Raw genomic sequence first — 24,322 nt, forward strand, 5'->3', positions numbered from 1 at the left:
CACACCCTGTATACCACTCCATAAAATGACACACCCTTTCTACCAACCATTAAAAAAATTACACACCCTTTTCCACCACTCCATAACAAATTACACACCCTTTCTACCACTCCATTACAAATCCACACCCCTTTCTGCCCACTCCATTACAAATTACATACCCTTTCTACCACTCCATTAGAAATCACACACACCCTTTCTTCCACTTCATAACAAATTACACACCCTTTCTACCACTCCATTACAAATCACACACCCTTTCTACCACTCCATTACAAATTACATACCCTTTCTACCACTCCATTAGAAATCACACACACCCTTTCTTCCACTTCATAACAAATCACACACCCTTTCTTCCACTTCATAACAAATCACAGACCCTTTCTACCACTCCATAACAAATCACAGACCCTTTCTACCACTCCATAACAAATTACACACCCTTTATACCACTCCATAACAAATTACACACCCTTTCTAACACTCCATAATAAATCACACACCCTTTCTACCACTCCATTACAAATTACACACCCTTTCTACCACTCAATGACAAATCACACACCCTTTCTACCACTCCATAACAAATCACACACCCTTTCTACCACTCCATAACAAAAGAATACCCTTTCTACCACTCCATAACAAATTGCACACCCTTTTTACCACTCCATTACAAATCACACACCCTTTCTACCACTCCATTACAAATTACACACCCTTTCTACCACTCCATAACAAATTACACACCCTTTCTACCACTCCATAACAAATTACACACCCTTTCTACCACTCCATAACAAATTACACACCCTTTCTACCACTCCATAACAAATACAACACCCCTTTCTACCACCATAACAAATAACACCTTTCCCATCATAACATACACACCTTCAAACCACCCCAAAACAAGGCACACACCCTTTTAACCACTCCTTTAACAAATGACCCCCACCCTTCTACCCTCCATTACAAATCACACACCCTTTCTACCACTCCATAACAAATCACACACCCTTTCTACCACTCCATAACAAATTACACACCCTTTCTACCACTCCATAACAAATTACACACCCTTTCTACCACTCCATAACAAATTACACACCCTTTCTACCACTCCATAACAAATCACACACCCTTTCTACCACTCCATTACAAATCACACACCCTTTCTACCCCTCAATAACAAATTACACACCCTTTCTACCACCAATACAAATCACACACCCTTTCTACCCCCTTTTACAATACACAACAAATTTTTCTACCACTCCATTACAAATCACATCCCCTTTCTACCACTCCATAACAAATCACACACCCTTTCTACCACTCCATAACAAATTACACACCCTTTCTACCACTCCATAACAAATTACACACCCTTTCTACCACTCCATTACAAATTACACACCCTTTCCACCACTCCATAACAAATTACACACCCTTTCTACCACTCCATAACAAATCACACACCCTTTCTACCACTCCATTACAAATTACACACCCTTTCTACCACTCCATTAGAAATCACACACACCCTTCTTCCACTTCATAACAAATCACACACCCTTTCTACCACTCCATAACAAATCACACACCCTTTCTACCACTCCATTACAAATTACACACCCTTTCTACCACTCCATTACAAATCACACACCCTTTCTACCACTCCATAACAAATCACACACCCTTTCTACCACTCCATTAGAAATCACACACACCCTTTCTACCACTCCATTACAAATTACACACCCTTTATACCACTCCATAACAAATTACACACCCTTTCTACCACTCCATAACAAATTACACACCCTTTCTACCACTCCACAATAAATCACACACCCTTTCTACCACTCCATTAGAAATTACACACCCTTTCTACCACTCCATGACAAATCACACACCCTTTCTACCACTCCATAACAAATCACACACCCTTTCTACCACTCCATAACAAAAGAATACCCTTTCTACCAATCCATAACAAATTGCACACCCTTTTTACCACTCCATTACAAATCACACACCCTTTCTACCACTCCATAACAAATTACACACCCTTTCTACCACTCCATAACAAATTACACACCCTTTCTACCACTCCATAACAAATTACACACCCTTTCTACCACTCCATAACAAATTACACACTCTTTCTACCACTCCATAACAAATGACACACCCTTTCTACCACTCCATTACAAATTGCACACCCTTTCTACCACTCCATTACAAATTGCACACCCTTTCTACCACTCCATAACAAATGACACACCCTTTCTACCACTCCATAACAAATTACACACCCTTTCTACCACTCCATTACAAATTACACACTCCTTCTACCACTCCATAACAAATGACACACCTCTTTCTACCACTCCATTACCAAATTGCACACCCTTTCTAACCACTCCATTACAAATTCACACCATTTCTACCACTCCATAACAAATACCACACCCTTGCTACCACTCCATTACAAATACACACCCCGGGACCACGCCAGACAAAGCACCACCGGGCGGTCCACCCAACAAGACACACCCGTCGTACCACGCCATACAAAGGACACACCACGTCACACTCCATAACAAAGGACACACCCGTGGGACCACCACAAAACAAAGGACACACCGGGATACCACGCCAGAACAAAAGACAAACCCGGCAAACTCCATAACAAATCACACACCCTTCTAACACTCATACAAATAAACACATCACCACGCCTACAAAGCACACAACCCTTAACACGCCAAACAAATCACACACCCTTTCTACCACTCCATAACAAATTACACACCCTTTCTACCACTCCATAACAAATTACACACCCTTTCTACCAATCTATATCAAATCACACACCCTTTCTACCAATCTATAACAAATCACACACCCTTTCTACCACTCCACAATAAATCACACACCATTACTACCACTCCACAATAAATCACACACCATTACTACCACTCCACAATAAATCACACACCATTACTACCACTCCACAATAAATCACACACCATTACTACCACTCCATTATAAATCACACACCATTACTACCACTCCACAATAAATCACACACCCTTTCGTGTCTCACTCCATATTTTGGAATTTTCTTTAGCTTTTTGTTGCTAATAAGGACTAAGTTGTCTATAATTAATAGAAGCTATAAAATTTGTTTTGGTTCAGTTATAGGTAGCACACTACAGTAGGACAGCCTGGCCATGGGCAATTTTTTTGTTAAGCAAATAACTCCTGTATTATGATATGCATAAAAAATGAAAAAAAATAAATGTACATTATAATTGGTATATTCAGTATGAAGAAGTACATACAGGCTTCACATTTGTTAAAACAAAAATTAATAAATTGGTTCCGGATTTTCCGCAAGTGTGTTTACACAGGAAATTTAGTTTTGCCTACAGCGAAAAATGGATGCCCACAGTAAAGGTGAGATAGCGGAAAAACTTAATTCACAACATATGTCAAAACAAGATTAATTCTGTCTTTGGGATAGAGATATTTAATTTTAAATAGGTTTCAGAAAAAAAATTGTGTAGAGAATTGTGGTATTTTGGGTCAAATATCATAATATTTTGCAATTTTTGAGCATTTTTTAAGCTGTTACCATGGTATTCACAGCTCTAAAAATCACAAAAAATATCAGTTAACTTATCCTTCAGAGCTGTATTAAAATTGCAAATGTTGTACATATTCCAAATATATATACTTTATTAGAGTGTATATGTACGGTTAACTGGCAATGTTTACATATCTAAAACATGTGCCATATTTTTCAAAATTGGGCATTTTTACTGTACACTGCTACGTATACCTTACATGTAGTTTAAGCGACTGGATGTACAGAATGAAACACGTCACATATATCAGGGACATTTTGGTTTGTTTTTGTTTAACGTCCTATTAAGAGCCAGGGTCATTTAAGGACGTGCCAGGTTTTGGAGGTGGAGAAAAGCCGGAGTACCCGGAGAAAAACCACCGACCAATTCAACGGTCAGTACCTGGCAACTGCCCCACGTAGGTTTCGAACATATGTACATGTACGTCCTGCTTACATCAAATACATGTAAAGGAAATGTTGAGAACGAAGGCTTATGTTTCCTGTACACATGTGCTACAAATGTATATGTACAATATTGATACCTACAATGTAATTGGTGTCAATATCCAATGTCACAGCGTAAGGCTAAATAGATGTTTTAACATGAGCGGGCTATTTCAGACCTTTTGAACAAATAAAACAACACCTGTGATAGATAGATGAGTTGACTTTAGGAAGCTTATAGAATTAACTACACAAAGGAAATGAAATGTTTAAAGTGCCTTTTAGTACAGGACACCGTGAAATGAGGACTCACATTTAACAAGTAAGATTGATACTACTGACTTTAACCGTACACCGGATCCGCCTCAGGTAAAAATAGCTAAATTGATATCACACCACTTACCTGTACTTAATCGATCACAAATCAGTAAATACTTACCTGGAGGGTGGGTTAATTGATTACTGACAGGTGATATAATACAGGTGTTACAATGCACAAGGACCAGGTGCTTAAACAAGTATACAATCGAATTTAGAAAGAAAACAAGCAATTTTACTATTAACAGGTGCGAGCTGATAAGTCCGTTCAGTGAGTTTGTATATAAACGTATATACAACTGTATTTATTGGGAAATTTATTGGATCAACTGTTTGGATAGACATGGAATAGTATTTAATTGGTCCGATTCATTCGAATGGAGCTATTCAGGAATATCTGGTCAAAATGTACGTAGTAAACGTTTATGAAATGAACAGTATATGCATTATAGCCTGTTAACGTTATGCAGTTATACCTGTATGAACCACAAGGATAAAAGGAAATAACGGGTTATTTTTAATGAAGAAAATTAACTATTTCACGGCATTTGGAGAAACTAAGATGTTCTTGTTTTCCTTTACGTAGACGGTCAACGCAAAATTGCAGTTTCCCGCCTTTTATACCTGGCTGTGAGACATTGTGCTCAACTGCCCATGCATACCGTGATGCACAGGGGCTTGGCATGATTTCCCAAATGATGGTCCATATATATATATGTATTATAGTGTCTGACACTATAATACATATATATATATGGACCATCATTTGGAAAATCGTGCCAAGCCCCTGTGCCGTGATGTATAAAAATTGCGTTCATGGTGGTATGAACGCATTGTGATTCCATATGTATTCTAAATATAGCATTTATATACAGGTATCAGCTTATAGCTGACAACTAGCTTCTTTCATAGTAAAAGGAAAAAGTATCGCGCTCCTTAGAAAAGACTAATGTGCTGAGGACAGATTACTGTGGTCACCACATTAGTTGATTTAGATAGAACAAATTAATTTGTTTTATACAATTATTCGTAAGCAAACTGTGTAGAAACAAGACAACAGATTACAGAACTCGTAAAAACTTCAAACAAAGTTGCATTTACACTAACTTTTACATATGACTGAACCAGAGAGAAACTCTGTTTATCATCTCATCAACATGTATATCTGCTAAACTTTTGTACTTTGCATGAAACGTTTTGCCCAAAAATGATACAGGAAAGTGAGAGGGAATCCTCGCCAGATTGGTTCTTGGCTATTTAATTAGCTGCTTATGGCGTTCTGTTTAGATGTATTAATGAACCATGCTGATTTTACGAATATCTTTAGATCTTCAGTAAGTTGGATGACAACATTTCAATACCCCAGGAAAACTATTAATTTCATGTGACAGTGAATTAACAAACTGTAACTCAAGAAATGCGCATAGTCGATCATTCAATTTGATTGTAAACATTGGTGAACTGGCGAGGGGCAAACTCTTAACGTCGTGGAAGGGAGAGGATATACATATACACTGAATTTTAATTATCAAAACAAAACCCCACAAATCAATTAGCTCTGTAAGTGGATGTTGGAACAACTAAGCATATTGTATAAACAACAAAGCAGTTTACCATTATTATGTTTTAATTGAACTCAAAACGTGATATCCGTATTACCCTTTTTAAACAGAGAAGATCACCTTTTCATCTGACAAAACCTTGGGACATATATTAACCCTTCCAAAGTCAGCAGTGACATGTTAATTGTATTGAACGAAGACATTTCGAGATGTCGCTTGGTTCAGCGGAAGTAAAAGTTCATAAGTCTAGGATGTTCGAATGTTTTGATGATCTTTCTTTTTTTCACTAAATCCTGAGGCCGCCATTGCCCGCAGTATGCACTCGTTGTTACCTGATACTGAGTTTGTGACATTCAACACTTATTTTTGTTTTTTGTTTTGTTTTTTCTGTAATCTATATATGGAGTGAACATGATGTATTATTTACCATCGAACCGAAAACACCCGGGCACGTTATTGTAGAATGTGCATCAGCTGATTCACCACGTGTATTTTATTACCAGTAAGAAGGTCTTTGAAGTGTGAAAATGGCGTTTTTTTCTGTATCCGGTTTAGTAGATCAAATAACACAGTCTGAAAAACATAAAAAGTGATACAATGTATTATTCCTTTTATGGTGTTAAACTACTACACCGATATAAATGTCGGGAGATAAGGAAATGTAGTGTTGAGAGATATGATAAAAATAACTTTTTGACAACGGTATATATTTAATTAATAGAAAATGGTCTTTGAATAACTGCAATACATCAAAGGAAACTATACAAGCTTCTAGGTAACTACATTTGTAGATCTAAGTGGACGTTAAATCTGAATTCTATGAGTAGATCGCAGACCTCCGCTTGTATAAAGATGCGAGATCTCCGACAAATAGTACAAGAAAATGCTGTTGTATATTTTCAAACAATACCAGAATTAAGTTACTGAGCTTTTCTTCTTATCCTTGAAATTAATGTGAAGATTTTATGGTATTTGACCTGTAAGTGTCAGCCTAAAAATGCTGGTGATAATTAGATATACAAAATTAATATCTGTACATTGCGTGCCATTTCATGCATTTTTTGACAAGTAAAGTATAAACGCAGTCGGCGGTTCGGTATCGTTAAAACATTCGTTAATCCTAAATTATCTAGAGCAGAGTTGTCTTCGCCTACATGACTACATATACGTACTAATGTAACAATGACGTGTATGACAGATAAAGCTGATGTATGTATCTCTCATACAAAAATGACGGGAGTAATGTTCGGCGACCATTTTGATTACATGTAATCACTATAAACGTCATCAGATCTGCCAGTCCGTATCAGTCCGGCGGCCGGTTCTCTGATTTACAATATACCGCGATATAACGTGGGGTAAGTAAACAGAAAACAATGGTGCTGAACTACAGGGGCAAAATGTGTGTTGATAAATAAAGCAGAAAAGGTCATTTTTGTTATCTACAAAAGGATCTTATTTACAATGTATACAGCCTAGTTTGGTAGTAACTGATTTATCGCCTACACCTTTATGACGGTACAGTGAATGAACATATATTTGATTTCAAATAAACAGACATTTGACTGAAGTTCAGACAGGATTATAAGATAATCAGGCGGAACATTATCTCATCGTATAATTGTTTATTCTTCAACATCCGCGCTCAATAACTGGTGTAAACATGCATATAAGACACATACATGTAATAAACACTTTTATCTGGAATCGTCCACGGTAAAGTTATAAAATATATGCCGAATGTTCGTGGACTTTTTCAGCAGTATAAGTTCCAAACGTGTTTAGATCCGCTTAACAGACGACGACAGCGTCTTGGGAAGCCGAGAAAACAGAATGGTTTCAACGGCTGATGAACCGTAACGAAGGAGTATCGATAAACATAGCATGCTTAGACATATGAAGCAAAATAAACATATGTTAACTCTTAAATAGTGGTTCTTCGATATACTTCTTTACAATAGTAAAAATAATAATATTGATAAAGAAAATAAGAAAAAAAGGTAAAATATTGAATGAAAATCTATGACGGATTGTAAGGTACAGTAAATGTACAAAGGAAGATAACTCCTGCAAATACATCTGCTTCAAGTATCGATGACATCAAATGCATACATATAAACTGTATCCTGTATATTTTTTTAAATGACAACTCATGTGTTAACAAGGCATTTACAGAACTGTTTCCATAGTTATTGAACAATGGCATGCAGATTCAGCATTATATTTTGAAAACACATTTTTGAATAATTCGAAAAATCAAATAAATAGATATAAATGAATAATAATCAAAATATAAATAAATAATAGATTTATAAATCATTTAAAAAAAAAAGGTGTAAAAACAAATAAGTTAACATATTTAAAAAAAAAAAAGCAGATGTTGTAATTATTCTTTGCCTGACAATCTGACTCACAAAGCATTCTGTTGCCTATGAGGGGAATTAGCTCAAGTGGTAGAGCGCTCGCTTAGCATGTGAGAGGTACCGGGATCGATACCCGGATTCTCCAAATTTTTATTTTCCGTTTTCTTGAAAGCAATATTTTTAAAGTCGGATATTGGTAAATGGTGGCATTTGTTTATACTTGAAACACACTTGGACATCGAATTCTATTTTCTAAGAGTTTTAAGCTTTTGTTACTTCACAAGTGGTTTACGGGGGTAAAATCTGGTATGTACATAATGCATATTTGAGAATAATCAGTTGATGCATAAGTTTTTTTCTCTTTACTTTGTTATTTCAAAAATATGTTCAAACCAAAATATTTGGAAGTATATGGATATATTCGCTTTTGTAAATCACAACTTCGAGTTTCCCTTTCCTTTTTGTTATTCGTTAGAATGTATAAATGTCACTTTAACTCATTTAATGACAATAGACAAAAAAACTATTAAGAAAGTGCAAACGAATATCGTCATTAAGCAAATCGAAAAGAAAAATTGGAGAATCCGGGTATCGATCCCGGTACCTCTCACATGCTAAGCGAGCGCTCTACCACTTGAGCTAATTCCCCTACTTTAAACACTAATATTTTTCATGTGATCCGAATTGTTTTCCACAAAATGAAAGAGATTCCACAATTAATGAATACACATTCTCAAATTTTACATTACGTACACATTATTCTGTACCTCTACAAACCAATAATCAACAAAATCAACCAAAAGCAACCAAGTAATAAAAACACGAAATATTTTAGAGAATGTAAAAAATGCATTGTGCAGCAATAAAGAGTATGCAATTGTAACAGATTATAACTATCAACATATATTACTGTCATAACGTCTTCTGCTGTCAATATGACGTACAATGTATAAAAAAGTGCAAAATAATGAAATCATAAAAAAGGAAAACAAAACTTTGGAGAATCCGGGTATCGATCCCGGTACCTCTCACATGCTAAGCGAGCGCTCTACCACTTGAGCTAATTCCCCTAACACGCTAAGCGGGCGCTCTATACCATGTACTTGAGCTAATTTCCCTCTTACTCAACAATATGTATTGCGCCAGTTAAGGGGCATCTAAACAGCAAATCCAGTCAAAACATTGTTATTTTACAGGCCTTTAAATCCCTATTATGGTGCAATGTCACAGAAGTAACATGATGGACTTTTAGTATGTATCATGGCAAACCCTGGGTCTTGCTGTTGACATGTAATTTGTTAAGCTGTTTGTAAATTTCAACAAAACGTAAGAAAAATGCATGTTTCAGGGGGACATAATTAACTCATTTGTATCCCATCTATTACACAAACTTGCCATATCGTTTTGCTCACAAGCGTCTTAAGCACAAAATAGGAGCATTGGTTTGACCAGCTTTGACGTTATTATATGTAAAAACGCTGTTTTTATTTTGACCTTGAATTGCAAATGGCGGTCGTGAATGATATCACACAAATATGGCATATAAGGAGGTATTTAAAACATCAAAAATGCTCTTATTAGACAATATAACGTATTCTTGAAGTGGCAAGAAGACTGCTTTTATGAAAAAATGTTCAACCGTTGAGTTTGGGGTAAAATATGCCTATTTCTGAAAAAGGCTGCAAACTCACCATTTTAACAAATTGACATTCAAATGTTCATGTTACTGTGATGAGATGTCTTAAAAGTACGATATAGGAGTTTTGTTATTAACTGAAATGCCTCCTTTAATCCATATTTGGGTAATATTATTCTCGGCTGCCATTTGCATTTCAAGGTCAAAACAAAATAAGTGTTTATACGTACATACAGTAAAATCCGGTCAAACAAATGCTCCTACCCTGTGCTATAGACACTTGTGAACATAACAGCATGGCTATTTTTCAGGTTTGATCATTTGCGTGATTTAGAATTATTCCATGCCAAATCTTACCACAAAGTTACTCTACAGAAGAAACTGGTAGCATCTATAGCATATTATTGGTGATTGTAAGAAGCTACATGTCCAAACAAACATTTTGGTATATTACATGACATTTGTTGTGTAAATCTTAAGGTATTTATTCGTGTTTGAAATTCAACACTATTCTGCTATATAGATGACCCTTAATTACAAACATGTTGTATGGTTCATTGTTATTCAACTGTACTTTTTTTCTGTATTCTAAGTAAAACTAATTGAAAAGATGCACTCAAAACAGTTCCGCATATTCCGTGGTAACTTGACAGTCGTCATCATGTAATATGTTACCAAGTTATCAAGTAAGATGTATCATTGTGTATATTTATGCTGTTAGAGAATAGCATGGCCAGAAACTTATGACGGGCGCCCTGTAACCTCTAATTTCCCAAGGCGGATTTACACTGCGCAGAATGTCAAATTTTCAAAGCCAGGATTTTGATTAAATCAAACAGCTAAATTACATTTATGTGTTTAACGGTGTCGTGATATGTCCTCTTTTTCATGAATCCATCATTGAATCCACAAAAATAGCACTCAAAGACCCACATCCTCGGTCATTTATATTTCCAGGCTTCATTCCGGTAACAACTTTTATTGAAAATGGCGGTGCAGTAAATACAACAAAGCTTAAACAAACGGAAAGCTATTTTCTTTACAGTCTACATTTGTTCCGCTTGATACACACATTCCGTATTTTTAACAACCAGTGCCGCCATGTTCGAAATAGGTCACTTAAAGCGCTGGAATGATGCAAGAAAGTGTTTTGAGTTAAAGTATTATTAATTTGGCGTGAATTAATGTGGACTTTCAAAATGGGATATATGTATATAATACCTGAACTGTAAGTACGCATCGTTGTTATCAAGTTTAGACTGATGAAGTCTCAATCTTTCCGCCCTGAAATCAGGCCGGAACTTGTGCAGTATAATATAGGGTTCGGTTACTAAACATCTGTTGGCGTCAGAACCAAAAAGATAGCCAGAGACTTAAACTAGCCGAAGTACGAGATAATACAATATGTTACGAATTGTTTAAAGATAGGCTTATTTTCATATTTGTTATGATATATCTACTTTTGAATTCATTTTCTTCAAAATTGACAAATCGTCAATCCTGTTTATTGTTCTGAACAATATCCGGTCGTTCATCATGAACCGTTTCTAGCGAATTTTGCGTTTTACCTGTTTGCATAAGGGATGTCGATGCTATGGTGCCAGTGATAGTTTGGGAAATACCTTTGTATCTATATCTGATCTGCTGAAAACATTGTACGAATACTTTTAAGTTATATTTCTTTTTAACATGTTGTTCATTTACTTTTTTTTCTTTAAATCAAATTCATTAAAATAAACTTATTTTTTAATGCAAAATATAATTTCAGGAAAAGGTGCACGTGCACTGGTAAATCATTACGAAATCTGTGGAAGGGTCATATGTTTTCATCAAGTGACTTATAATAAGATCTCTTAAAGGAAGGGGAATTAGCTCAAGTGGTAGAGCGCTCGCTTAGCATGTGAGAGGTACCGGGATCGATACCCGGATTCTCCAAATTTTATTTTACCATTTTTATGATCACATCATTTCGTACTTTTGAAATATATATATATATTGGTGCAATCGTTCTTTATCACAATATTATTAGAAGTATTTTATATAACTGGATAACAAAATATATACATGTACTTTCCTAGAATATTACTTTCCGATTTTCTAAAGCTTTTTATAATGATTGTTCAAATGTGTTCTATTGTACTTATGTTTCTATGGAAATCGCACGCCTCGATTACAATACAAACACTCATATGATATTTACGATTTTTGCGATCAATACAAAAATGGAATACAAAGCCCAAACAAACGGAAAGCTATTTTCTTTGCACTCTATATTTGTTCCGCTTGATACACACAATCCGTATTTTTAACAACCAGTGCCGCCATGTTCGAAATAGGTCACTAAGTGTTGGAATGATGCAACAAAGTGTTTTGAGTTAAAGTATTATTAATTTGGCGGGAATTAGTGATTGGACTTTTAAAATGGGATATATAGAGGTTACACAACGAGTGGTTGTTGGATATGGAATTGATTTCACACGAGTAAGTTATTTTTTAACATTACAAAAGACACGAGCTTTAGCGAGTGTTTTTCGCAACTTTTAAAAAATAACTTACGAGTGTGAAATAAATTCCATATCCAACAATTTCGAGTAGTGTGACTTGTTTCTACCACAATAATATCGGCTTGAATCAAAGGGAAACGTGGCCAAGTATAATTTCGCGTATGCAAATAAAGTGTACCGGTGACGTCCGGGACCCGGTGGTGTGACGTCATTAGATTATTGATGACGTCAATAACAATTGCAGCTTGGGTCAAAGTTCACCGTGTTAGCCAATCGAAATGCGTACAGAGTTTATACCAGTGTGGTATAAACAGATTGTTAATCAACAGCTGTAATGATTAACTGATGGTCTGAGAGTTGAATAACACAGGGTATTGTGGTAGAAATGTATATAATACCTAAACTGTAAGTACGCGTTGTTATCATGTTTCGACTTATAAAGTCTCAATCTTTCCGCCCTGAAATCACCTCGATCCTATTTTATTATCAGATTCCCTTACTTGTATAGATTCTTCTGTTATTGAAACTGATAAAGATTTTACTGATCATGAAGCTTGTGTTGCTTATATTGAAATTCCTTTTAAGATTAAACCTGTTTATCGAAGACGAGTATGGCTATATAAAAGAGGTACTTTTGAATTATTTAATAATCTTATCAGGGAATATGATTGGAATACTCTTTTTTCAAATTGTAATTCAGTTGATTCTGCAAGTGTACAATTTACCAAAGTTTTCCTTGATTTTGCTAATATATGCATACCAAATAAAGATGTTACTATTAGACTCAAAGATAAGCAATGGATGAATTCTGATTTGAGAAAAAATATGAGAATACGTGATAGTTTGAGAAAAATTGCGATTAATTCCAAGCTTCCAAGGGACATAACAAATTTTAAAAAACAGAGGAATAAGGTAAATAACATGAAAAAATTTGCAAAATCATCATTTTATGACAATGTAGGTGATCTAATTGATTATTATTATTCAGGTGATCCTAAAAATTATTGGAAATTAATAAAAAGACTTATAGGTAATTCAGGGTCAGAATCTATTCCTACTCTTTTAGACCCAACCTCTGGTCATCTATCGGTCGATGATAAAAACAAGTCAAATTTACTAAATGGATATTTTTGTAGTATTACTAATATTGATGATGATAATACTGAAGTGCCTATTTTAGAACTGAAAACTAACAGCTTTTTAAATTCTTTATTAGTTACTTCTAATGAAATTTGTGATGTTTTAAAAAAATTAAAGCTTGGTAAAGCTTCAGGTGAAGATGGTATAAGTCATCATATGCTTAAATATACTGCTGATACAGTTTGTAAACCACTTGAACTTCTTTTTAATTTTTCTTTATGTACTTGTATCTTTCCAAATATATGGAAAATAGCTAAATTTATGCCTCTTTTTAAAAAAGGAGATAGGCATTCTATAACAAACTATCGTCCCATATCTCTTCTTTCTACTGTTGGGAAAGTGTTAGAAAGGGTGATTTTTAAACACTTGCACAATTATTTTTTTGGGAAATGCATTATTTTACCAGTTTCAAGCAGGATTTATGCCTGGTCATTCAACTGTATACCAACTAATTCAAATTTACCATAACATAGAAATATACTTTACCATAACAAAGAAACATACTTGTATGATATTCTGTGACATTTCTAAAGCCTTTGACAGAGTATGGCACAAAGGTCTTCTAATAAAGTTAAAATCATATGGTATTTCGGGTAACCTCTTGTCCTGGATAGAAAACTACTTAAGTAACAGACAACAAAAAGTATATATTAACAGTACTTCTTCTGATGTTGGTACGATAGGGGCCGGAGTTCCCCTAGGCTCAATTCTTGGACCTCTCCTTTTTCTTATTTTTATAAATGACATACATGTAGCTGATAATCTTGAATCAACAGCACGTTTATTCGCTGACGACACTTCTCTTATAAAGTAGTCTTCCTCATGTCGTGAAATAGAATTAGTTTTAAACAGAGATTTAGAAAAATTAAATCAGTGGGCAAAAACTTGTTTCTTTTAATCCAAATAAAACTGAGGTAATTTTTATATCAAACTCTGACAATATTGAAGAATTTTTGATGGAACCTTTTTAAATTTTAGTAGTTTTCATAGACATCTTGGAGTCATATCTAATTCAAATGCTAAATGGTCTGACCACATCGAGGAAATTTACAAATCAGTAATGAAAAAAATTAATGTCTTGAGGATATTTAAATATAAGTTAAAGCGTGATGTTCTTTTAAGAATTTATAAATCATTTATTTTACCTGTACTGGAATATGCATGTGAGGTTTGGGACGGATGCTCTCAAGCTGATTCAGAAAAGTTAGAGCGGGCTGAGCGTGAAGCAATAAGAATAATAACCGGGTTACCATCTTATACAAGAAAGGAATCTTTATATTTTGAAACAGAATTGGAACTCCTTTCAGACAGAAGAGCTAGAAGAAAACTTCAATTACTATATAAGAAAAACAATAATATGGCTCCAAGTTATCTATCAAACTTATTACCTCCTTCAGTAGGCGATATTAATCCATACACTTTAAGAAATAAGGACAACTTCAGAATTCCAAATTACCGACTTTCCACTACAACTAACTCCTTCTTGCCCCTACTTTAAAAACCTGGAATAACTTAGACGACAATGTTAAATCCTTACCTCTTTCTTCTTTTAAACTAGCTCTTTCCCAACCTATCTCTACTAGTCTGCCTTGTTACTTTAATTATGGTGAAAGAAAGTTTAACATTATACATACTAAATTAAGACATTAGTGTTGTTCCCTCAAAGATGATCTTTTCCGTGTAAATTTAGCACAGGACTCTATTTGTGTAAACTGTGGCAATATTTGTGAAAATGTCCATTTCTTTTTTGAGTGTCAGGGATATTTTACTGCCCGTGCAGAAATGCTCCAAGCTTTTAATGACTTAAACACACATGTAAATTTAAATTTATTACTTTATGGAAATAAAAACTTGGCTTTGGAAGTAAATTGTTATGTATTTGAACATGTGCAGTCATTTATAATGTCCAGCAGAAGATTTTGAATATAATATACTTGTATATCTTTATTATGTACATTGCATGTTAAATTAAATTATTCAGTTTTTTTTGTTTTATTTTTCTTTTCTTCCCATAAATGTTGATTTTACTATATATTATACCTATGTCATCGTTTGTAAATAATTATATGTTTATTGGAGAAGGCTTCATAAGTTGGAATAACTTGTGCCTAATCCCTTTGTTCTTACAATAAAATATGTTTAAAGTAAAAAGTCACGACGAACTTGCGCAGTAGATAATATAGGGTTCGGTTGCTAAACATCTGTTGGCGTCAGAACCAAAAAGATAGCCAGAGACTTAAACTAGCCGAAGTACGAGATAATACAATATGTTACGAATTGTTTAAAGATAGGCTTATTTTCATATTTGTTATGATATATCTACTTTTGAATTCATTTTCAACAAAATTGACAAATCGTCAGCCCAGTTTATTGTTCTGAACAATATCCGGTCGTTGATCATGAACCGTTTCTAGTGACTTTTGCTTTTTACGTGTTTGCATAAGGGATGTCGATGCTATGGTGTCGATGATAGTTTGGGAAATACCTTTGTATCTATATCTGATCTGCTGAAAACATTTTACGAATACTTTTAAGTTATATTTCTTTTTAACATGTTGTTCATTTACAATATTTTTGTTTCAAATCAAATTATTGAAAGAAACGTATTTTTTTAATGCAAAATATAATTTAAGTAAGAGGTGCACGTGCACTGGTAAATCATTACGAAATCAGTAAAAATGTGGTAGAGCGCTCGCTTAGCATGTGAGAGGTACCGGGATCGATACCCAGATTCTCCAAAATTTATTTTACCATTTTTATGATCACATTGTTTGGTACTTTTGAAAAAAATATATATATTGGTGCAATCGTTCTTTATCACAATAGTATTAGAAGTATTTTATATAACTGGATAACAAAATATATTTTTCTAGAATACTTCTTTTCGATTTCCTTAAGCTTTTTATAATAATTTTTCAAATGTGTTCTATTGTACATGTGTTTCTATGGAAATCGTACGCCTCGATTACAATACAAACATGCATATGATATTTACTGGAAGAAATTCTTTGTAGATGATTTACAAACGTTCGTGCCGCCCTGATTGAGTAATTGTTTATGTATATTGTTGATATAAAGTTAGAGTAATGAATAATAAGTTAATAAAGAGGAGCACATTCAAATATCAGCACAGTAACAAGGATATATATTGGGGTATTAGTGGTACAGCGCTCGCTTAGGATGTAAGAGGTACTCGGATTCTTCATTTTCTCCTGTTGCCTCTTTGACATATCTAAAGAATAAGTTTACGTTGAAAACTGCAAAGGTTCACCTAATCCCCTCGATAACACTCATGCATCTGTTATCAAGTAAATACTGAATTGGTATCGCCCAGGTCAATTTCGTCAAACGACATCAATTATTAATTGTTATGCTTCGTTATATCCAATCATACATCATTATCATATTTTACATGTAATGAAAAAATATTCTCCATCAAGAAAAACAAATAAATAAAACTTTGGAGAATCCGGGTATCGATCCCGGTACCTCTCACATGCTAAGCGAGCGCTCTACCACTTGAGCTAATTCCCCTCACATGCTAAGCGGGCGCTCTACCACTTGAGCTAATTCCCCTCACATGCTAACCGAGCGCTCTATCAGTAGAGCTAATTCCCCTTGCTTATCAATAATCACGCTGGGAGCCACCACATATACGCTATACCATGCCCGTGAGCCAATTCCCCTCTTACTCAACAATATGTATTGTGCCAGTTAATTACAAACATGTTGTATGCTTCATTGTTATTCAACTGCACTTTTTTCCGCATCTAAGTAAAACTAATTGAAAAGATCCACTCAAAACAGTTCCGCATATTCCGTGGTAACTGGACAGTCGTCATCATGTAAGATGCTACCAAGTTAACAAGTAAGATGTATCATTGTGTATATTATCGCGATAATTACTCCAACAATGTTTGATGATAACACGGTCAGAAACTTATGACGGGCGCCCTGTAACCTCTAACTTCCCAAGGCGGATTTACACTGCGCAGAATGTCAAATTTTCAAAGCCAGCATTTTGATTAAATCAAACAGTGTCGTGATATTCCTCTTTTTCATGAATCCATCATTGAATTTACATTTCCAGGCTTCATTCCGGTAACAACTTTTATTGAAAATGGCGGTGGGATAAATACAAAAATGGAATACAAAGCCCAAACAAACGGAAAGCTATTTTCTTTGCACTCTATATTTGTTCCGCTTGATACACACAATCCGCATTTTTAACAACCAGTGCCGCCATGTTCGAAATAGGTCACTTAAAGCGTTGGAATGATGCAACAAAGTGTTTTGAGTTAAAGTATTATTAATTTGGCGTGAAATAGTGATTGGACTTTTTAAATGAGATACATAATACCTGAACTGTAAGTACGCATCGTTGTTATCAAGTTTAGACTGATAAAGTCTCAATCTTTCCGCCTTGAAATCAGGGCGGAACTTGCGCAGTTTAATATAGGGTTCGGTTACTAAAAATCTGTTGGCGTCAGAACCAAAAAGATAGCCAGAGACTTAAACTCGCCGAAGTACGAGATAATACAATATGTTAAAAATTGTTTAAAGATAGGCTTATTTTCATATTTGTTATGATATACAATGTATCTACTGTTGAATTCATTTTCTTAAAAATTGACAAATCGTCAGCCCTGTGTATTGTTCTGAACAATATCCGGTCGTTGATCATGAACCGTTTCTAGCGACTTTTGCTTTTTGCGTGTTTGCATAAGGGGATGTCGATGCTATGGTGTCAATGATAGTTTGGGAAAAACCTTTGTATCTATATCTGATCTGCTGAAAACATTGTACGAATATTTTTAAGTTGCATTTCTTTTTAACATGTTGTTCATTTACAATATTTTGTTTCAAATCAAATTCACTAAAATAAACTTATTTTTTAATGCAAAATATAATTTAAGGAAAATGTGCACGTGCACTGGTAAATCATTACGAAATCAGTAAAAATGTCATATACGTTTTCATCAACTGACTCATAATAAATTCTGCTGAAGGAAGGGGAATTAGCTCAAGTGGTAGAGCGCTCGCTTAGCATGTGAGAGGTACCGGGATCGATACCCGGATTCTCCAAAATTTATTTTACCATTTTTATGATCACATTATTTCGTACTTTTGAATATATGTAATATATATATATATATATATATATATATTGGTGCTATCTATCTTTATCACAATACTATTAGAAGTATTTCATACACTGGTTAACAAAATATATACTTTTCTAGAATATTACTTTTCGATTTTCTAAAGCTTTTTTTATAATAATTGTTCAAATGTGTTCCATTGAACATAACGTTATGTTTCTATGGAAATCCTACGCCTCTATTACAATACAAACATGCATATGATATTTACTTGAAGAAATTCTTTGTAGATGATTTACAAACGTTCGTGCCGCCTTGATTGAGTAATTGTTTATTATGTTAATAAAGAGGAGCACATTTAAATACAAGTAACAAGGATATATCGTCGGGTATTAGTGGTACAGCGCTCGCTTTGGATGTGAGAGGTACTAGATCGATACTCGGATTCTTCATTTTTTCCTGTTGCCTCTTTGACATATCTAAAGAATAAGTTTACGTTTAAAACTGCAAAGGTTCACCTAATCCCCCCGATAACACTCATGCATCTGTTATCAAGTAAATACTGACTTTGTATCGCCCAGGTCAATTTCGTCTCAAGACATCAATCATTAAATTGTTATGCTACGTTATATGCAAACATATATCATTATCATTTATCATACTTGTAATTAATATGATTAAAATCACTCTTCATAAAGAAAATAAAATAAATAAGATTTTGGAGAATCCGGGTATCGATCCCGGTACCTCTCACATGCTAAGCGAGCGCTCTACCACTTGAGCTAATTCCCCTTCTTATCAGCCATCACGCTGGAAGCCAACCTTGTCGGCGAAGGGTTATATAATAAAAATATTAGACTTATATCTTCGAGTCAAGCCAAGTTGTGTTGAATTCAGCACCAAAAATTTACCTAAATTTACAACAAATTACACACTTTATGAACTCCTCCAAAGAAAAACAGACTTGAACAATTTATATATATATAAATATTTTATATCTACATATATTGCCCAGCCCACACATAAAATTTTGAAAATTTATCTGACCAATATATCCAATCAGTAGGCCCCGACGAATTCACCTTACTATTAAATTTTTTGCCCAAAAGGGAAAACCCACAATCTAATTTTGATTTCGTTCTGTGGTCCCTAAAGGAGTGAGGTTATAATGGCAAAATGGTGTCCAGATCATCACGGTATTGGTATAACAATTAACTAGAGAGATTGATTCATAATTGGTAAAACTGTTGTATTTGTTTCTTATCATAATACATTGTAGGAGATAAGTATACTGTAAATCAAACCAAATACACCATATACAAATTGAGAACACTTCCTCGTGATTGGTCATTGATTTAAAGCCTCCAACGAGCGTGAATGTCCCATCTATATTATCTGTATGATCTAACAGAAGGTCACTTTCAATACAAATATAAGCTAGTCGTCGTTCCTGCGTTGTTTGGTCATTAGACGAATAAACTTGAGGTTATGACCATTTCGTTTTCTGCGAATCAATCAATGAAAACATATCCAGTGCATGCTATCAAAAATCTCGAAGGATAATACAAATAAATGAACAAAAATTAGCTTATCTCACTACAGGCTTCAATTGTGTCATTCTCCCAGGATACAGATAATATGGCGAGGAGTCGAAAACAGATTGACTTACTTTTGATGACTTCCTTAACCACTTCCAATCAAGTTAAGACGAAGTCTGTCTGATGTCTCATTAATGCCGTTCAGCAGCCTTAACGGACGTGTTCCTTTGTGCCATGAAGCCTGTCATTTGTTAGTCCGTGTTACTGAGGTCTCGATAAAGGTCGTTCAGCAGCTCTAAGGACGTGTTCCTGTGAGCCAGGAGACGAAGCCTGTCATTTGTGACGCCTGTGTTACTGAAGTCTCAATAAAGGTCGTTCAGAAGCCCCAAATGTTTCACTGTGTGGCAGGAGACGAAGCCGGGTAAAGTTTTAGTGTCTCTTTTCTTCAGTTCGTATATTACAGAATCCTGATAGTACTCTGAAAATGGCATTGGTTATTTGGTCAAAAATAATGAAACGAATTGGGAGGTTAATCATTATCATCATCATATGTTAGTCTTTAAATAGTTTACATACAAAAGGTGTGATTATCCTAGATTATAATGTACATGCACCATATTGAAGCCGGAAAAAGAATAACTGAAATAAGTGTATTCTTGTTTTTCGTATTCAAGATCTTTAACTTGTTCTGATCGGGGACTTACAAATCACGTGTGATATAGAAGTCTCTGTTCTAACACAAACATTGAATTGATTCGGTCGTGTCCGTATTTACTGTATTTCAAACGAATGCAATACCTCTCATGAAAGTCAGTTGATAACGGATCAATGAACTGTTGACAAACCATTACCCTACACGACTTTTGTTGGCTCAGACTGGTCACGGCCCAGAAATTCTATGATAGCTTATCATAGACCACCATTATCGTGTAGGTTTTAGGGATTTGTTTTCAAGATGCCGGACCAAAACGATCCCCAAAAGTACTTTTGCATTTTAACCTACAAAATCGTTTATCTATATTTTCACTCTGACCAAGAAAAGTACAAAGTCTAGCTCAAATAGAGTTAAAATTTACGGAAATTTAATTAAATGCTGTTTTATGTATATTGACCTTCTACCTTGCCCTGTATTGTTACTGACTGTACTCATTAACTCAATCAGAATACACATCAATCAAATAACGAGGGGAATTAGCTCAAGTTGTAGAGCGCTCGCTTAGCATGTGAGAGGTACCGGGATCGATACCCGGATTCTCCAAAATGTTTTTTTTTCGCCATTTTATCGGTGACAATATTTAGAACCAGCTTTATCTTTATTTCTGCAGACGTTTATATAAGTGAGCGCTCTACCACTTCAGCTAAGTCCCCTCAGTGACACTCATGCATCAGTGAGTAAATATTAATGATTTTTTTTGTTTTAATTCGCAATAAATTCGTATCACTCATATTATGTTTCGCTACTGCACATCAAGGAATGATTGACATTTTGAGACTTCAAACTTCATATAAAAAAACATCAAAATTAATCACGTGATAGTTTCACAAAGAGAAATAAATATTTTAAAAAGTTTGGAGAATCCGGGTATCGATCCCGGTACCTCTCACATGCTAAGCGAGCGCTCTACCACTTGAGCTAATTCCCCTTGTTATCAGTGTGAACGCTAGGAGACACCAGCTATAGCAGATACAGGCCTATTCTCTCACAAACCTAATACATGTGTGTAATGGAACGATCTACATTATACTTTGTAAAAAAACTAAGCCTAACTATATAATTTGAGTGTACGGCTTTGCAAAAATCTAAAAACACATACTGTAGATATTGAACAGATTCTCAACAAAATGTTATATAAGAAAAATGCTATATACTATATTTGAGTGAAGTCCCAGTGGTGTGAACCATTTACATGTAAGTTGGGCCCTAGCAGCACAGTCTTGTTTTCAAGCGATCGTACAAATGTAATTATTATTTGTCGGCGATTTAGCATCTTTAGATAAGTACTGAAAATGATTGTACAGTTCAAACTTTAATCTCATTAGTATCCCAACAGTCCAACATCAATAGAAAGCCTTTTGGCTTATTTATGTATAAATAGTATTTACAAGTTAATGGTAAAAAATGTATGGTTGGAATGTTTTGGCGTGATTCTTCCAGTGGTTATTTAACCTATATATGTTTAGAAATGATCAAGTTTTCGGCTTCAACTACCTCTTGATTTCAGATATCAATGATTCTATTGCTGAAAACATCCCGGGTGACATTCAGATGAAAAGGTGTCTTATTTAGCTTTTTGTTGTGTCCTCTTGTTCTGACGCGTCTTGCTTGAAACATGTTCTCGTCGTTGACAATGTCAATCTTGTTTAGAAGATCGGAGCCGCCAATATTCTAGTGTAGGAATATCTAGGGTTTTAAGTCTATCTGGGTATGATAGATTTTGTAAACCTATTTGGTGTTTGGTTCCTCTCCTCTGTACATTCTCAGTGGCTTTGATGTATTTTAGGACAAGGAGACCAGACTACTGAACAGTATTCCAAACGGAGACGAACCATGCTTTCCCCACTGGTGTCTGCATCTGGAAAACATATGTAAAAAACATTAGCTCTACTGCAAAGTGCTTCTAGTTAATGACGATAAGGAAGTCCGTTCCGCGAATGAATTTGCTTATAATTCGGAAGGGAAGTAACGTATCGCCTCGAAATTTTAATCGCAGTTAAATTAGTGGTGTGAATCCTATATACTATATAACCTCCCTTAAGTGTGACTCTCCCTTCGGTTATTACACGGATGAAGCAGACGAATATATCAAAATACCAGCTATCCTGTCGAAAAGTTCATCCTCAGAATGTTTCTTTCCATAGAAGGAAAGAGCACATGCCATGACTCCTGACATAATGTTAAGTATGTGGCTAGCTTTCTGCGGTAAACTGAAAAATGGGTAAAGAAATGGAGGCAGAGGAAGAAGGAAAATATCGGACTAATAACCGGTGCTCAAACGGCAAATCCTACGAAAGTGGATGGTAAGGTAAAACGGGAGATAGCTAAACTTAATACAAACGAGGGAAATCGACGAGAAAGTGCTCCAAAGACCTGAAGAAGTGTGGAATTTGCATGAGTTATGTTACAGTGTACAATCGTGATAACTTACTTAAAAAAACCTGAAATCAGCTTTATTCCAACAGAAAAAAATCGGTGCCATGGACGAAAGGAAATGATGTTCTATTCTCTTCAGTTTAATTAGCAACCTTTTTTCTGTTGCACCGAATCGAAAACCTTATAGAACTCTAAATAGATGATGTCGATGCTGTTTCTTTTGGCCAACTCCTCTGTTCATCTGTACGTCAGTGTGCTTAGCGACGCAAGAATAACCCCTTCTAAAACCATGCTGATGATTAGTGAATATATCGTTACGTTCCATGTGATTCATAACTTCATCCCGCACAATGTTTTCCATAATTTTGAATGTGAGTGATGTCAGACTAATTGGCCGTTACTTGCTGGCTAGTTTTGTTGGTTCCTTTATTGTGAATGGCAGTATTTATTTGCAGATTTCTTCAGCACAATTTGCTCATTGAAAGATTTCTGAAATATTTTAGACAGTGGTTGAGCTATAACACGGGATGTCTCATTTGATAGTCTGGGATGTATCAGGTCAGGTCCTTGTGACTTGTTCGGCTTGACAGGAACACTAAAATGATTTGCCAAACCTAAGTTCTGAATAGGATTGGGCTGGCAATTCTCCTGATTTAAAATCAAATGAAAATCTGTGGAATATTCTTGATACGGAGGTGTATAGAGACCCGTGTCCAACGTCAATGGACCAATTCCGACGTCGTTTAAGATTTGCGTGGAGGGGTATACCTCAAGGAGCACGTGTCTTCTTTGATTCACTCAATGCCTAATAGAATAAAAAATGTAATCAGAAACAAAGGCGGTGCCTTTAATTTGCGAAATTGACTTTCTTTACACCCTTTAGCTAGGACTGATATTTCCCCTACAGATACCATATGCAGACGCATGTGGCTTCCCCTTACTTGCCCCTGTTAAAGATGCTACACCTCCGACAAAGAGAAA

At 35.1% G+C, this 24,322-nt stretch overlaps 9 non-coding genes across 9 annotated transcripts; 4 read left to right on the forward strand and 5 right to left on the reverse strand.

The window, feature by feature from the left end:
* Positions 1 to 8,402: 8,402 nt before the first annotated feature.
* Trnaa-agc lies at positions 8,403 to 8,475 on the forward strand. The gene has a single exon. It is a non-coding gene; the product is annotated as a tRNA-Ala (tRNA).
* A 431-nt stretch (positions 8,476 to 8,906) lies between these two features.
* Trnaa-agc lies at positions 8,907 to 8,979 on the reverse strand. The gene has a single exon. It is a non-coding gene; the product is annotated as a tRNA-Ala (tRNA).
* A 348-nt stretch (positions 8,980 to 9,327) lies between these two features.
* Trnaa-agc lies at positions 9,328 to 9,400 on the reverse strand. Its single transcript has one exon. It is a non-coding gene; the product is annotated as a tRNA-Ala (tRNA).
* Positions 9,401 to 11,828: 2,428 nt separating this feature from the next.
* On the forward strand, positions 11,829 to 11,901 carry Trnaa-agc. Its single transcript has one exon. It is a non-coding gene; the product is annotated as a tRNA-Ala (tRNA).
* A 5,170-nt stretch (positions 11,902 to 17,071) lies between these two features.
* Positions 17,072 to 17,144, reverse strand: Trnaa-agc. Its single transcript has one exon. It is a non-coding gene; the product is annotated as a tRNA-Ala (tRNA).
* Positions 17,145 to 18,622: 1,478 nt separating this feature from the next.
* Positions 18,623 to 18,695, forward strand: Trnaa-agc. Its single transcript has one exon. It is a non-coding gene; the product is annotated as a tRNA-Ala (tRNA).
* Positions 18,696 to 19,431: 736 nt separating this feature from the next.
* Trnaa-agc lies at positions 19,432 to 19,504 on the reverse strand. The gene has a single exon. It is a non-coding gene; the product is annotated as a tRNA-Ala (tRNA).
* A 1,931-nt stretch (positions 19,505 to 21,435) lies between these two features.
* Positions 21,436 to 21,508, forward strand: Trnaa-agc. The gene has a single exon. It is a non-coding gene; the product is annotated as a tRNA-Ala (tRNA).
* A 312-nt stretch (positions 21,509 to 21,820) lies between these two features.
* Positions 21,821 to 21,893, reverse strand: Trnaa-agc. Its single transcript has one exon. It is a non-coding gene; the product is annotated as a tRNA-Ala (tRNA).
* Between the last annotated feature and the right edge of the window lie 2,429 nt (positions 21,894 to 24,322).

The sequence above is a fragment of the Pecten maximus genome, chromosome 2 (assembly GCF_902652985.1).
Source record: "Pecten maximus chromosome 2, xPecMax1.1, whole genome shotgun sequence".
Taxonomy (NCBI): Eukaryota; Metazoa; Mollusca; class Bivalvia; order Pectinida; family Pectinidae; genus Pecten; species Pecten maximus.